At 38.3% G+C, this 17,776-nt stretch overlaps 1 protein-coding gene across 26 annotated transcripts in view; it reads right to left on the bottom strand.

The window, feature by feature from the left end:
• The window catches only part of B3GALT1 (beta-1,3-galactosyltransferase 1), a 644,122-nt gene that overhangs the window by 110,920 nt on the left and 515,426 nt on the right, over positions 1-17,776 (bottom strand). Inside the window, exon 1 of one of the 26 annotated variants that reach the window (XM_079131889.1) lies at positions 3,299-3,699. The exons of the other annotated variants lie outside the window; for them this stretch is intronic. The gene's annotated coding sequence lies outside the window, so the exon portion shown is untranslated. Of the gene's footprint in view, positions 1-3,298; positions 3,700-17,776 lie in introns of those variants that run through there. 26 annotated transcript variants of the gene reach the window in all.

The raw sequence follows: 17,776 nt of genomic DNA, 5'->3' as shown, positions 1-17,776 counted from the left end.
GCTAGCTATCCTGTCTCTCCTGGCTCACTTAGGAGATGCCACAGTTTATCTCAATCCAGTTCCTTTACATCTACAGCTCCTCAGAGTGTGGTTGTAAGAGAGCCATGTGACTAGGTGTCAGTTCTCTTGTTTTCCAACTATTATGGGATTCTAAGTTAAGGTGTGTGTGTGTGTGTGTGTGTGTGGTGTGTGTGTGTGAGTGTGTGTATGTGTTTTCTTTTTAGGAAATCTGTGTTCAACAAGGAGATATTAATTTCTTGGAACCAGTATACACTTTCCTTCCAGGCAAATCTTATCTGGAGAAGCCACTAATTGTGATGTTAAAGGGGGCTATTATTCTGTAGGATGGGAAAGACTGCATTTATTAAAGAGCAAATAGAGTATCTCTTTTTGAAAAGTCTACACTAAATCTATATAAATGGTGCACAAAGTCACGTGGGTCTCCTTGTGGCTATAAAAGCAAAATGCTTTACACTTATATTGCCTTTATAAAATTAATATCAAGTATTTTCCTTTACTTTCACTTGTCATAAAAAGTAAAAATGCTTTTTTTGAGTGGTTTAAATATACACATAAGGTTAAAAGTATTATTCTCCTTACTTTTTAAAGTAGTCTACATACAATAATTCATCTTAACTTGAAATGTCTACTGTACATAATACCTTTTATGCTGTTCTTTGTTTCCACTTTCATCTTGAAAATGATTCAATGTCCAAGTTTAAATTCTCACTGCATCTCTTAAACTCTTCTCACAATGTAAAAGTTCTTTATGTGTAAAAAAAAAAAAAAAAAAGTAGGACAATATGACTTTCTGTAGATAAGATTCTCATGGAACAATGCAGTATTAGGCAAAGTATTTGATTTTCCTGGTGGAAGTATAAGTGAGACTTTATCAAAAAAGTGTCCATTTCAGGCTCTTACAGTTTGGCCCTACATGAGGCATAATGCCTATAGCCCTAATTCAGTCGCGCTACATGGTTCCTGGGTCTTGATCCTCTTCCCCTGTCCCTGCAGAGGACATGCTAGCATCTACCTGATCAGTTGATCAGAAACTGGCTCATACACTCCAGAGGTGCCTTAATTAAATCTTGCAATACCCCAGGAATTTGGTGCCTGGGAAGCACTTGACTGACAAAGCTAGCTGCTGATAACACAAGTTTCCAGTTTCTAGGTTTCTGAGTTACTCATCAATCACTCCTTGCATTTCTCTCATGTCTTTTCCTCCATCAGCTCCCCAAACTTCCTCCCACCTAACATGCATCCCTCTACCAGTCCAAAGTGGCACCTACTGAGCAGTCTGCTGTTCCTACTGGGATAGACTCTCTTCTCTGAACTGCCTACTAGGCCAGGGCCCAATTACCTGCATAACTCCTACTTCCCTAAGCCCCTGGATAGATTCTTATTTGGAATGGACATAGTAGCAAAAGCAGTGACTGTCTGGAACTTCTCCCATAGTCAGACTTCCTCTTCTACTCCCACCTCAATGTGTTCACCCTGCACTTTCAATATCTGAGAGAACATAATGGTGTTCAAGTATCTAGTGCCTCTGCCTGGATCACCTTTGGTTTTCTTGGGCCTTGCACTCAAGAACTTATTGCCTAAGCTCCTACAAACTTGAGCAAAGCCTTGCTGGTGTCAGGACACACTTTATTTATTTATTTTTATTTATTTAAAAAATAGGAGACAGGATCTCCCTAAGTTGCTGAAGCTGCCCTCAAACTTGTGGTCCTCTTGCCTCAGCCTCCTGAATAGCAGGAATTACAGGTGTGTACCACTCATCTGGTTTTAGCACACATTTTAAATACCTGTTCTGTATCCAGGAACTCTAATATATTCTCTGTGTGAACGTAACAGGAAAAGGTCTAATGTCACTGTTTCTTAGCAATGTGCCAAAATATAATCACCAGATGGTTGATATCTTTTACCAGGGGTCAGCAAACTACGTTGCACAGGCCTCATCTATTCTGCCCTCTGTTGTTTGTAAATAAAAGTTTTATTTGAACACAGTCATGCTGATTTGCTCATGTTGTTTATGCCTGTTTTCGAGATGCAATAGCAGAATTGAGTAGTTGGGACAAGGACTGTATGGCTCACAAAACCAAACATATTTACCATCTGCTTCTTTACAGAAAAAGTTTACCTCCCTCTTATACTCACTCATGACTTCATCTCTCTCATTAATTCTAAATAGACTCCTACCTGAGGGGTGAGTTACAGGCACTCAGGTACCAACTGGGTTATACCTCAAATTATTTTCACCAAAGGGGATGAAACCTCTTTTCAAATTAGTAACATCTGACTGAAGATGGTATATGGAAAATGAACACAAAGCTAAGTTCTAAGACTTCTAAAAGAAATGACTTTTAAAAAGGCTGCCTAGAAAGAACAAACTTGGTATGAATTATTAATAATTAGTAAGTCCAATATGAGTTTAAAAATACGAATTCTATTCCTCAGTGGTAACCTCTTTAGAACCATTTACACTGACCACGCCCTGCTGCTAGACAATTCAGCCTTACTAGACTGGAGAGAGAATTGGGCATTGATTCTTCCACATGAAACTAAATATTAGGGGGTGGGGTTGTGGTTCAGTGGTAGAGCACTTGCCTAGCACATGTGAGGCACCTGATTTTATCCTCAGCACCACGTAAAAATAAATAAATAAAACAAAGGTATTGTGCCTATCTATAACTAAAAATATTAAAAAACCCAAAAAAACTAAATATTACAAAAGCATACTTATAAATGTTTACCTCATGCAGGCTTGCAAATAGACAAGATAAGAAATTTTTCTTAACTTCATATGCTAAATTGAGCCTGATGGAAGAAAGCAAAACTTCCCATGTAAATTAAATGATGAATGTGTTGACAGTTAATGCTGCAAAGTAGTGATTTTACCAGGATGCAAATAAAACTCCTGAAATTGAAGATGGCTGAAGGAAGGGGTTTTACACCCTACCACACTAAGTTTTATTTTTTCCTCTGCACTTATTAAAATAAAGGAGTCATCATTGTCAATGGGCAGAGCCCGTCACATTGCTTTTATCAAATGCAAGGAGGTGTAAATACAAACTGTAAAACAGAAGAGAAAGATCATGACTCATCGTCTGACAGCAAAGCTATTAAACATAATCAAAGCCTCAGAGTGAACTTGTGTTGCCTTTCAACACTTTGCTAAAGAACCCTTTTCACTGTAAAACTAGGATAAAATGTCACAATCTTGAAAACCACCACAGGAGAAACTTGGTTCACGGCACTTAAAACAACTTCAAACTTCAAATGCAGCAGATTTACTTACCACAGGACAAGTCATACTGCTTTTAATCTGGACACGGGGCTTCTCAAATTGTAATCAATAAGTGATTAAAAGTTGATCCTCCAGGACTTATCATCTGATATCTCAGGACAGTTATTGGTGATTAAAATATGTAATCTATTGAATGAACAAAGCCTCACATATGTTAACAACAAATTCAATATTCGTTGTTGCTTAGAAATACAAGGACAGTGATTTATTCTCAGGAAGTCAGTTGAACTATGAGGTAAGATACACAGTACTATATTGAGAGGTGAAAATCCTGCCCATGGCGTAGGATTCTGGGACTTGAGTGAAAGGAACAGATGGGCAGGAGGACGGGACACGTAGGTGCAAGAGGACAGACACAACAATCTGGGTGTAAACTGAAAAGCTTAGTGGTTTTTTGCTCAATAGTACTTCAACGCATGTGTCCTCAAGTTAAATTGTTATAAAACATCTGTCTCTGAAAGGGTTGTGAACCAAAGGACATTTGTGATTAATTATATGAGTTCTGTGAGACGCTTAGTCAGGACTATTTGAAAGTTGAAGTTAGTCTTTTAAGGTCAGCTGTTGGCCAGCCTCAGGAAAATAGGTGTAATTCAGCTAAGTTTGGACTATGTGCTTGGACTATGTGTTACACTGCACTTTGCTTCCATTTGAATTTCTGTGCACACTCAGCATGGAACCTGGAACACAGTAGTTGCTTAATACATGTGTATGACATGAATGACTATGAGAGTGATTTTCACTTATTACCAAGCAACATGAGGACACAAGGAGAGAGATGCTGACTTATCCAAATAAGACTGGTTTGTCTGAAAACATTCACTCAGTCTCTGGCCCAACAAATTTGACCTCTGCATTTCTCCTGAACACTCCATGAAAGCAAGTCTCAAGTGCTAACATTTATTGTGGGGTTCAATGTCACTTAACATAGAATCCTGGCTTTGTACTCTGACTTCAATACCTGCTTCTGGCTCTTTCTCACCTGCATTTCATTGAATTTCATCTTCTGAAATTCTGAACCATGCCCTTCCACATAGTGGCCCACTTTGAACCTTCTTTTAGCCTCAATACCTTCTGCTACCTCCACTTAGATCTCTGCTCTAACCTCAAGCACTCTGGCATCTCTCAATCCCAACCCTACTGTACATGACAAGGAGCATTCCTGACTCAAAAGGCACAATGTCAGAAAAAGCTTCAAAAGATATTTGAATTTCCACTTCCTTTTTTTTTTTATGCTTAGAGACCTTTGGGAATTTCTAGCAGAGGTGGAGCAGATAGTTTTGTTTTTTTTTTTTTTTTTTTTTTTAATCAATGGTAAATTTCCAAGATTTTTTTTAGTTATTTCTCATCTCAGTGGATAATTGATGGCTTGCTTTAGGTCATCTGCATGAAAGTAACTGACACTCCCAACTGCCAATCTTTATGGCAATGGCTGAACAGTTTATTTATAACTAAAGGGTTGAGCACTATTTAACACTCAGCACACTGTATGTGTGTTTCATCTGTATTTCCCAGAGAGCTCACATCATAGTCTTAACTGGCATTATATTTATTGTTTTATTTTCTTCTTACAACCCTTTAGTAGCTACTTGGGAACAGCTCTTTTGTATTTTTTATTCATTGTATTCCTCTGAACAATGGCAGTGAACTTTGTACAAATGAAAATACCAGAAGTACTTAACTAAATGTAAAAAGAGAACAAAGGACCATGTACTCACCAAACATACCCAGTTATAGTTTGGTGAGATGCATATTGAAGCTCCAGAGTGAAATAAGACTTTGACCAGTTTTGCACTTAGTTTTAGTAGTCATGATCAGAATATTCATGTGTCAGAAACTCCTGTAAATGCAATGAACAACTTCTAGCTCCCCCCTGGCATCCCACACTGATCACCTCTAAGTTCATTTCCATGGGTGCTTTCCACTCTCCATGACTCTTGCCTTATAAGATCCCAGATGAAACTATGCAGGAAACCATGTCCCCTAGGCTAGACCCATGGGGTGTTCAGGTAGCTATTGTTTTCTTTACTGTTTGGAAGGTTGACACTCAGGAGCAAGGATGAAAAAAACTGGGAATCAGATGAGTTTCTTCAACCTCTGGTTGCTTTTGTTTTCCTCCTTCTTTGCCTGTAATGGCTTCCTACTTCTCTCTGAATGGTTAGCAACCTCTTATATAGTCCTGAATCAATTTCAAACTGGATCTCTTTAGTTGTTTTTAAAATATTACTTCCAGCCTGATTCTGCTAGAAATATTCCAATACATGTATTAGTTGCATGGTGTTAATGAATGATAGCAGCTTAAGGCCATTTTTTTGGCCCAAAGGGATTTGCATTTTGATAAGGGCCAATGCCCTGACCCAAAGGAACAAATCACTAATATTAGAATTTAAGTTGTCAGGGGAAGCAAACAGGGTCAGAAAGCCTTCCCACTCCACAATATTGACTTCCTGCTCTGGTGGTGCAGGGAACCCCCACTCCCACCATGCTGTCTCCCTTTATCGCCAGGGGGATCAAGAAGTTATTTAGATAGAAGTCCTAAATGCTGACACTGCTAATGCTGAGCACAGTACTCCAAGTCATTTATGGACTGGGTTAGATAGGAGTGGGGTATGGGAGGGGGAAGAAAGGACAGCACGAAGACAGGGAGAAGGCAGCAAGATAGGGAGTGCAAGAATTATTTCCTTAATCTGAATTATTACAATATATGAAAGGTAGATAGAATTCATATGTTCTAAATAGCTCTTCTGAGATCAAAATATGTATTGATCTACTTTTTCTATACAATTTTGGAGGAAAGGGAGACTACAAATATACAACATGTTCAAGGGCTAGACTACTAAATCTGATGTTAAAATTTAAGAATTAATTTCACAGTGATAGCTTTGTAACAATGTAACGGTCAGCCAGGTAGTAATTCCATGGCGAATTATGAATTGCAAGGCAGACCAACTGCAGGTGTTCATCACCCTCACACCCTTCTGGGTCTGCAGGCTGCATTTATAGTTAAGCTACTTCCCAGGATAATCGAGTCTGGTGACCTCAGAACTGGAAGGAGTACCTCTTCTTTCCAGAAAGACAGTGAGAACCGGCTTTGGAAGTGAATAAAGATTTTGCTTTCTACATTATCTGGTGATGGGTTACTCAAAAGCAGGGGTGCTAGCCATACCTAAAGAAATAAGTTATATTATTCTATCCCTAACTGGCTTTTCCTGGCCTTTGTGAAGCAAGGACCACTAACCCTTCTTGGTTCAGATCCAAATAGTCATTTTATCAGCATAGATCAAGTTTCAGTGCAGAAAGCCATTAGTTATTTTCATATCCTCATGTTCTAATACATTGGGGCTGAAGGAAAGCAGTATGTGGAGTCTTTCCTTATTTGTATTCATTATTTGCTCTCTTATGTTTTAGGCCCTTTAGCTAATTTGGAATAAATCAGGAAATAATTGTTTTATGTTTTTTTCCCTGAAAAAAGCGTGTTTATCTAGGAACAGAATTATAAAACTCATTAAACTCTCAAAATGTATTTATTTTACATATTTATAAAAGTGAATTCAAGATGCATAAATAAAAATGAGTGTTTTTTATTTATGCCAACCTAATTTAGACTTTTATAAAACAATAAGAAGGCAGGTTTATTTTGGGGAATAACTCATTCATGTCTTTGGGCGTGAGTATGCATCTGCATACCTACGCCTGGTTATGTAACTCTCCCCCAGCTGTGCAGACAACTGATACTCCATACCCCCTTATTATTAATAACTATAGTAGGAGTAGCACTATACCATACAATTGAAAGGGGAAAATGAGAAGCCAGTTTGAAGGATTGTAATACCTTCCAGATTACCTTCTGAACATGATAATGATGACTAATGTTGGTACCCAAGAAGATTATTTGGAATTTAGAGACTTGAACAGATCAGGAGACTTTTGTGAAAACAAAGGAGCATTTGATGGTTAGCATAGGCTCCAGAGATATTTGGAGCACTTAAACCAAAAAAAAAGAAAGGAAAAAAATAAAGATAACATTCTGTTGCAACAAATCTCGCTGTTGAAAATTGAGATAATTGTATATTTAAATGCAGGCTGCTTGTTCCCGTAGCACTTCGAACTTGAGACATGTATATTGCATATCTTTTACACATTCACTGATTTCATTTCTCAAAGCATCTCCTATCTTTCCATGTAAATGTCTCCTGGCCATGTTTTATTCCACTTTTAGTTCTGCATAAGCACCCTCAGAATGAGAACTCCTTGTCTTCAGGACATGACACAGCTCAGGTTTTCCTTTGTTTCTCTTAAGACTATTTAGGACTTTTCTGTATGTGCTGGAGATGAATCCAGTGATTAGAACTCTTTCTGTTTTCAAAAACACAAAAAACACTAGCTTCTATTTTTCACACACCTGAACAGTTTTACCAGAGATCTTAAAATGACTCTGTTGGACATACAGTAGGTTATAGGGAAGGAAAAGCAGACCATAACTTGTCTCCTCTTTTGTGTTCACAGATGTCATCCAGCTTCTGCTTGTTTAACATTTGTAGTACATTTGGAATGTACCACGTACATTCCAAAATGGTTATTTAATTTTATTGATAAACTTATTAAGACAAAGTTGTTCCTTTATACCCACCTAATCACTAGCAGTAGAAAGAGTCAGATAAGGTTATAAAACTGTTAATTTTCCAATCTTTGCTTCCATAAAATTTTTCAGCATTTATTTTATAATTCAAGATAGAGCAGGGCACAGTAACCATGCCCGTGATCCCAGTGGCTTGGGAGGCTGAGATAGGAGGATTGCAAATTCAAAGCCACCCCCAGCAACTCAGTGAGGCCCTCAGCAACTCAGCAAGACACTGCCTGAAAGTAAAAATAAAAAATGGGCTGAGGATGTGGCTCAGTAGTTGAAAACCCTTGGGCTCAAGTCCTGGTACCCAAACAAAGAAACATATAAACAAAAAAAGAGTCTGTATAACTATTCACTCAGCACTTTCAGAGTGGCTAGTATACTATATAAAGTCTGGGTACTTGGTAAGTGTTCACTGTTTTAAAGTGCTTTGACTATAAATGCAGTTTAATAATTATGAAATCCAGAGGTCACAAGGGAATACATATGAACATCCTCTATGAAGGAAAAATGCATTTTATTAACAGATGCAATTTTTCTTCATGGGTGATGTGTTTCAGGTTTACTCACCCTCTGGGCAAGAATGATAGCAACTGTTTGAAACTCTCAACTGTAACTGAGTTCTTTTTGTGCTCTAAAGCAAGTAGTTTGGGGCAAAAAATTCGATTTTACAGAAGAATCTTTCTTGTGAGATTCTTATTTTTTTTCAGTATTTCAATCTTAAGTTAGCTAAATGGCACCAGCTAAAAGCCTTCACATGCCTGTTATACTCGTTAAATTCCATGCTTACAATTGTGTGGATATTTAAGTGAAAATGAAACAGGTGTATTGAAATAGGTGGGAAATCACAATCTAGAACTTGATTTTGAATTAACATAATGATATAATTAGATAATTATTCATTATATACTTTATATTTACATTATATATTTAAGGTACACGCTTAAAAAATTGAGTAATATATCACTTATGGTAACTTTGAAATACTATTTGAATATTTATTATTTTCCCAGGATTGAAAGCTTAGGATTTAATGGGTTAACCAAAATCCCTCTCCAAGTTCTCATGAAAACTTTGGTGGTACTTTTCTTCAGAAAGGAGTCTGGACCCATCCCAAAGTCTAGTATGAAAGGACTCTCTCCCCAAAAGCATATAAATAAATCACTAAGTAAGAAACAACTATCTTCTTAAATTTTCCCTTTTCAGTTCATTAGTGCTTATTATTATTATTATTATTATTATTGGTCTGGACTTTCTTTGCATGCACACAGTCATTTCTTTCTTTAAAGCTGTCTTAAAACCTCTAGGCCTTTGGGTTGACCTAAGTAGACAGGATAGGAGCCTGCTCCCAATTCATTTTTATTCTTCTGGTATTTCTGAAGTTATAATCTTAGCTTTGCATGAGATTGTAAAACTTCTCTCCAAAGGTACCTACAATTAATTGCACAGGAATCACAGTACTCGTTGGAAATGCCATATTCTTGGTCTATTAATTTCATATATTGGTATTATTTTAATGAATTTACATAAAATATTTTTTAAATTCTTATTTTCATCTCACGTATCAAATGACATGTCATTGTGTTAAGCACTTTAAGGGAATAAAAGTGAAACATTTGAAACCAAAGCAAAGAGGTTGAAATTACCAGGTGGTGGTTACAGGGATGTTCAGTTTTAAATTTATTGTTGAATGTGTTTATATGAATGTATACAAATATGGATGTGTCTGTTTGTGTGTATTGCATTATCCCATATGGACGTTTATTTTAATTAATAAAGGAAAAAAATTTGAATCTTGGAAAATTTCCCTTTTGAATTTGGGATTTCTTAATCCTTCAAAGTTCAATTCAACTAACATTTATTGTGTGTCTATTGTATGCCAGGCATTGTGGTAGGGGATCAATAATGAACAAAAGGAAAGTTGTTTAGCACTTGGATAGGTAACAAATATGGCAGCCTATGAGAGGAGACCCTGTACCCCCCACCTTTTAATTTTTTTCAGACAGGGCTTCAGTAAGTTGCCCAGGCTAGTCTCAAACCAGCAATACTCCTGCCTCAGCTTCCTGAGTTGCTGGGATTACAAGAGTGTGCCACAAACTCAGCTTTCCTTAAATACTTTGAGTGTTTTTATCGGTAGGACTTTTTATTCTATGAAGATGTTAGAAGTGGGAGAGACTCAATCTTTTATTTCCAGATGGGGGACTGCATTTCTTTGGAAATATTGGACCTCTGAACAAAGAGCCAGAAAGATGCCTATGAAATACCAGGGGTTTGGATGCCCAGGTTAGTTACAGATCTATGGAGCGTTGGCTCAATGCCCTGGGTTCCCTTTCACACAGTGTCACCTCCTCCCTTCAAATATCCAGCTGACAAATGTAAAAATACCTTGATTCTCAGTATCAAAAACACTACCATAAGGTTGAATAAAATTAAGTAAATGCAAACATAAGGAAATGGAAAATGCAGGGAATCTACTGACCTGGTGTGTATTACTTCTAGGAAGATGTGCCCAACCTATAATTTTATTTCTAACTTTTATAAATGTACTCCTTTTTCATGAATGCCATTTCTCCAGAGAGGGAGATCCGATAATGGCAAGAGAACAATGTTCTGAGGGAAATAGTACTTTGTGTCAATCCAACATCATAATTTGAAAATCCATCTTTTGTTCTGTTTCAGAACCAAAAACTGCCTCTGAAGTTCAAACTTGAACTTTTTTTTTTGCATTATTTATTTTTTACTTGTATTTTGTATTATTTATTTTTTGTGTTATTACAAAAAAGGTACGGATAACAGGGAGAAGTATCACCATGTGATGACTTTCAAAAGTGTTTTCAATTCCTCTTTCATTAGAGACTGGGACCCATGCTGCCAAAGAATGCACCTTAGATCTCAGGGAACTTAAGGTCAAAGAGGCACACATGACATTGAATTATAAGGCACCCTGCTGCACTTTTTGTTCAAAAGTGCTGCATCTCAAATCTGGCCTCCAATGTGTGCAAATGGTGTCAACTAGTAAAAGTGTTATGAACTCTGCATGAATGCCAGGGACATGGGTGACTTCTGTGTTCCCTTATTCTTCCTTTTGTACAATTTGAAACCATTGTCATTATATTCATTACACATCCTAATGCATACTACAAACAATAAGTGTTCTGTTTATTAGATAGCTTAACAAAGTAATGAAGAAGCCAAGGTCTTTCAAGGGTCAATCAACTGCTCTTCTTTGGATCTATGTCTTAAATATATAAGGTAAAATTGATCTTATTAATCAAAGATAGTTATTTATGCATAAAAGGAAGATGGTAAGAAGTACAAAAAGTTGAGCACTTTTTAATCTCAGAAAAATAAAATGGCCAAAGTGATGCCTGAGTTCTAGCAGATCTTCCTTGTCATTTTAATGCATTGCACTGTCCCTGATCATCTACTTGCTCAGCATGTTGCTCGTAGTAGCTTGGCCTGACTATGACAGAGGACAATTGCTGCCATGACACCTAGCTCCTTCATTCATCAAAACAATTTGTTTTCCCACACCCAGGGTCCTTATATTCTGGGTGATTCACAGAAACCTCACTGCCATCAGATTCTGGTCATGTTAACAGTACAAATTGTGACCTCTAGTTAAAAATTAGTTCTGTTCATTTATTATGAAAAAAAGGACATTTTACTTCAGTTAGAAGTTTAGACAAGAGTAAGTTTTCCCTATCTGGTCTAAGACAATCACAGAGCAAAACCAAATCTTCGTGGCTATCAGTTTGTGTTTAAATTTCATGTGACGCAAACTAAGTGTGGGTGTATCCTAAAATGAACTTTCCTCCTCTAATAACCTTCTTGGTTGATATTTAGACTTTCAAACTAGTACCCTGAGTTGAGTCTCCGACAAGGAAGAAAAACTTGTGCTAAATAAATCCAAGAGCATCGTCATGTATTTTTCATACTGTTTTCCCTGAGAGCAGTTAAACTTAAGTAAACAAACCCTCAAAATGGTGGCTCAGCAATAATAACATCCAGAAAGGCCTAGAAGAACACAAAATCAATGCAAATCTATAGAAACTCTGACCTCTCCCATTACAACAGGAGATGCACTTTGCAACTATTGGAGTTGTTTACTACAGATGTGGCTGCATTTGCCCTTTAATACATGGTATATCTCCACGGTTGCCTCTGGCCTCCTGTCAGACCCCAGGAGAGAAGCTGCAACAGCTTGGGATGCCACAGGGCAAAAGCACTCCTGTGTCCATAGTTTCAGCCTCAACCCCTCCCAACAACTGGTTTGGTCCTAACAACTAGCTCCTAGTAGAGGTTTCTCTGGCCCCCACTCTATCCTTTTTCTTCTTCCAAGACACTTTATAGATATTTTCATTTTAGTATTTAGGTTACCTTGGAAAATACATGGATGTTCTTCTGCAGGATCTATGTTAAATGATTTATGTATGAATTTATAAATCATAGCATCATCCAAGTAAGGGATTATTGTTCCCATATTCTGATCTCATGAAGCACCAGGTTGTGTGGCTACGGAATCCATTTCCTAGGGGCTATGGTTTGAATGTGTCCCCCCCAAAGTTCATGTGTTGATGACTTAATTCCTAAATCTGGCAGGGTTGAGAGGTGGGCCAAATGAAGGTTTTTTTTTTTGTGTTTTGTTTTTTTATTGTTGTTGTTGTTCTAATTAGTTATTAATGACAGCAGAATGAATTTTGACACATCATATATAGATGGAGAATAACTTTTCATTAGTCTGGTTACATGATGTAGAGTTAACACAGGTCATGTAATCATATACGTACATAGGGTAACAATATCTGATTCATTCTATCCTTCCCACCCCTGTATACCCTCCCCTCTCTTCACTCCCATATCTGATCCAAAGTACTTCTATTCTTCTCTACCCCATCTCCCCTTATTGTGAATTAGCATCTGCATATCAGAGAAAATATTCAGCCTTTGGTTCTTTTAGATTGTCTTATTCACTTAGCATGATATTCTCCAGTATGGAAGGGTTTTCTTGGTGGGGGTTAAGCCCTCCTGAACAGGTTGATGCCTTCCTTTCAGGAATGGGTTAGTTTTGCAGGAGGTTGGTCCCCTTTTGTGCCTTGTGTGTGTGCTCTCTCTCCTTTTTGACTTCCACCATGGTATGAAGCAGCAAGAAGCCCTCACCAGCTACCTGATTTTAGACTTCCTGGGTTCCAGAACTATGAGCCAAAATGTCCTTCTTTCTTAAATTACTCAGTCTTAGACATTTCATGACAGAAACTAAATTGATTAAGATGCTGCCACTTCCCTGTATTTTCCCAGTGCAAAGCCCTACTGTACAGATGAGGAAACTGAAGCTTAGGCAGGTTAAGGTCACTTGGCTGGTAAGTAGAAAAATTCATGATTTGAACTGGTATCCAAAGCTTATGCTCTTAGCTACTGTCATAGGCTGTTATTCATGGGCATCTAGAGATCAGGGGCACTGTTTTATTCAATCAATCTCTCTTCTGTGTTGTGCAGTGTTGGCATTTAGCAGTTGTTTTCTGGTTTGTACTAATTTTCCACAGAAGTCTATTATTTGCTAGCCAAAAGCCAAAGTCTAGCCCACAGCCAGTTGGCCATTCAGGAGACATTTTTGGAGAAATTAATCTTTTGTTTTTTGTTGGAGGAAGAGTACTACAAGGCTGAGAACCAACCACACCCAAAGTTTCTCTTAGTCAGAGTACTATGTCCAAGAGGACTTATTTGGTCCAGGGAACACAGTTACCCTGAACCAGAGCTGGCTGGTCAGAGATATGGCCTCCTATATACCAGTCAGTGGCTTCCAAGATGACTTGATATAGGTGCTACTGTAATAATTAAATTAAGCATACCCTCCCTCTTTGAGAAACTGAATGTAAGGCATACAGAGAAAGTGCTGATACCAAGAGATACACAGGAAAAAAGTGCACTGAACAGGCCAAGAGATAATAATGGAAGATGTGATACAATGGGTTTTCGGGCAGACAGCAGAGCAACAGTGGGGACAGAAGCAGAGGCAGCTAAGTCAGAGAGGAGGCTGGAGTCACTGTTCCATCCACAGAGGTGCTATGGAGTCCCCAGGAATGATTCCGTTCTCCATAAAATGCCAGGCTGCAAGTTGCAAGCTGCTGTGGGTTCCTCCTGGGCTTGCTTGCTTGCTTTCTGTCCCCAGCACTAAGGTCATCTCAGAATGTCTCAGAACTGGGACAAGGAGGGGTGGGAGCTGGAGGTAAAAAAAGAGTTATAAAAACATATGATCCCCATCTATGAGGAGTTATGATCTAATGAGATAGATGAGATACTCACAGGTGATTATAATCTAATACTGAGTATGCTCGGGACTGGTTGGATGATCTCTCTAAGGCTCTCTCAAAGGGACTCCTGGGACATTGTTATATGTTCTTATTACGTTTTATTTGATAGAGCTGGAAATGGAGGAAAAGGGGAGGAAGGGAAAGGGTGGAATCTGGGATGACTTAAAAAAAAACGAACCTATTATAATTCTACTCCCATTTGAATTCATATATTTCAGTAATTGCCTGCAGTGCTAAAAGAGAAGCTAACCTTTTTCTTAATATCATGTTTAATAAAAACTATCTCTTAGTATATTTTGAGTGAGTTCAGTGCTCATTAGAGTGAGGGACAAATAGCAATGAGTTACAGCAGTGCATAATGAAGAGGCAATCCATGACAGCTGCTTTATCCTCAGCCAGGAAATTTGCTCCTTGCCTTGACTTGGGGGGACTAGAATCATATACAGAACTGTAAGCTGGCTTTATGAGATGCAGCCCGGATGTTCCAGTGCTAACTCTGGCTCACAGTTAAAAGGTAAATAGGAAATAAAATTAAATCAACCACAGGCTGATTTTTAAACATACAAGACCTAGGCAGCAAAAGGGCCCCTTTCTTCTTCAGATAGAACTAGTCCTGTCCTTAGATTATGATGGAGATGGCCACATTCTTTCAGAAAGTTAACTAGTCAATTTTTTCCCCACCCATGACCATGCTACCTATACTGGAAGAAACCTGAAGTCACTGAAGGGCAGCTTTAAGGAACAGTGGATCTTGTCACCCTGGACCCCCATGGTCACAGGAGGTGCAGAGTTGGCCTAGAATGTAACGATTTTGTCTGGGTGGGTAGACTAAGGGCCTATTATACATAGCCCCACTATACACTGAACTGAGCAGGCCACAAAATTATTTCCTTCAACCTAATAATAGCTTACACTTTGTGAATGCTTAAGGGGTGCCAGGCTCCTTCAGGCATGTCTTCTTCCTTATGGCTTTCTCCGAGGTAGTGGATGATAATAACTATTATTAATCCCATATTACAGATGAGGAGAAGGATGCTTGAGAGAATAAGGACCTTGTCCCAAAGCAGATGTCTGAAAAGTGGTGGTGAGATGGGATTTGAACCTGCTCATTTAGATTTGAGAAGCCCCTCTATTTATTGCTACAATCCACTCCCTCCCAACATTAGAAAGAGACATTTCACTCTCTTACAAAGAGAAATGGGGTGAAACATGTAAGTGTTTAGCTTTTGCAATAATGCCAGTAAATTGACTTGTGCTTCCGTTTGAATTCTACTCAAACTCCAAGCTTCTCTTGGACAGTCACATAGTTTCTTTCTTTTTCCACCTCTTAAATTCTTCTCCTGCAGTGATTATGTTTTTTCCTCTCTGCAGAGCTTTCTGGTTGAAACACAACAACAGAGAGCAGTGATGTGAAATGATTTCTTCCCGCAAAGCTTAGTCAGTCACTAGCTTAGCCCACAGTAAAGCAATGTATATTTCAAATTCCTTTCCTGGTGTAGCTAAAGTCTGCTGTTTTGCTGAAAGAGCCAAAATTAATTAGAGATGATAACATAATAGAACAATATTGATTGTAGTATATCACCAAGAAGTGTTGGTCTGTGTTAATTAACATGACTCAGCATCAACACTCAGTATATTTACATACAATCAGCATGGTGTTGTCTACATAGGCCAATATATTTTTTGGTAGCAGCAGAACTCAATTCAGAAATGATTCTTATGTTCAGTGATGGTATATATTATATCTCTACCTGGTCCTTGCCCACCACAAACATATTGGTGATCTCACTGCCCCCTTATTGGATGATTCAAAACCTAATATATAGCCTTTGTAAAATCTAGGCATTTGGAAGTGGGATAATAGAAGTTGTTGTGTACAATGAATCAAATTGCAGTGTGTAAAAATTAAAAAAAAAAAATAAAAGAAGTTGTTGGAATAAATGTGAGAAGCATCCTGAAGGACAGCTTTGGAGAGGATTCCTAGGCAAATCTCACCTATTATCTCCTTCCCCCAAAAGAATCTGCATATTTCCCTTTAGTGTTCATGTAGTTCCAATATTATGTTGCATTGCTTACAATTTCAACAATTAAGGTTTCACTTTTTAAAGATTATCAGTCTCTTTTAAAGGGCAAATATTTCTTATAAGGTTAGGGGGCTATTGACCATTTACCTACTAAATCAAATTTGTCCAAATTTCTCTTCCTTACATTTAGTTCATACCAACTGCATTAGGAATGTGAGTTTTGATTGGAAGGGAGAGAAGGAGACAGTACATTTTGGAGTATGGAATCCTCCAGAGGGAAAGGGAGGGCAAGTTTTAGGAAGGAGAGTATGGAAGGCTCAGAAGCAATGCTCAGGAGAATAAGCAATGCAATAGCAAAACCAGGCTTGTTCTATTCAAAATTCTGCCTGGGATCATCCTTCAATCTAGGAAAGAGAAAAATTCTTCGTCTCTTTCTCAGGGCTTCATAAGAGCATTCTACTGCCAGACCTCAGCTGGATGTTTTATTGCCTACCCTACTCTAGCTGTGCTATGGATTAAAGGGTCTTCTGTGGCTGGCCTGAGCCGTTAACCACAGCATGGAACATGGTTTCCAGAAGAAGCTAGGTTCTGAATTACGAATGTCTGGGTCACAAATCGACCTGTCGGACAGAATCTGTTTGGAACTGGGGAGTGCCTGTGTATGGTTCTAAGCTGTACCATCACCCCACACCCTGTAATATGCTCTTCAGACATTGTTGGAGCATGTAAGTGTCATCCGAATGGAAGGCTTGAATGAATGGCATGCTTTGCCCCCAGAGCTGGAACATCTGGATGAACAGAAACTAAGTACACTATCCAGATGTTTTTAAATACTTGGTAGGGTAGGCAACCCATTTGTGTGACTGTGTTTTTATTCCTTTATTTTATCTTGGTGTTAAGTAGCTCTCATCTTTTAGCTGCAGTGCTGCTTACTAAAACTTGCCTTTATTCCTGAGAAATGAAGAGTGTTGAACTCAGTGGGTGTGTTAGAGACTGCGGGGGATTAGCGCTGGGTTCTCTTATAAGAGGTGGCCTCAGTGTGGATCAGGTGAAGGGGAGCAAGGTGAGTGGCCTGGCTATATATATTTCTTTTTATCCTTTCCTCTCTTTTGGCACTCTGAACCAGAGGCTTGATCTCGGCTCTGATTTCAGCTATTTTAAGCCTCTTAACTTTCTGTCCTCTTTCTTATATGTGCCCTGTGAAATCTGATTCAAAGTAGGAGGTACTCTGTTGCGGTTTTTCTCAAACTCTCATCAAGAGCCATCAGGCTAGAAGCACATGGGCTATTTAGTCTAAATGCAGATTCCTAGGCCTTCCTAAAACTTCTGCATCAGAATCGCTGGAGAATAAGGTACTGGGAATCCCTTTTAAATGAACTCCCCAGGTGAATCTAATGCAACACAAGAACTGCTGCCTTATAGGCTTCTTCTGAGTCAAAAGTTTCACTTTCAAATTTTATTAACTTATAGATTCTACAAATCAACAAACATAAGGAAAACTATAAGTATCTGG

Source organism: Sciurus vulgaris (assembly GCF_902686455.1).
Source record: "Sciurus vulgaris genome assembly, chromosome: 3".
In the NCBI taxonomy this organism is placed as follows: Eukaryota; Metazoa; Chordata; class Mammalia; order Rodentia; family Sciuridae; genus Sciurus; species Sciurus vulgaris.
Note: the sequence above shows the minus strand (reverse complement) of the source record. Positions and strands in the feature narration are given on the sequence as shown.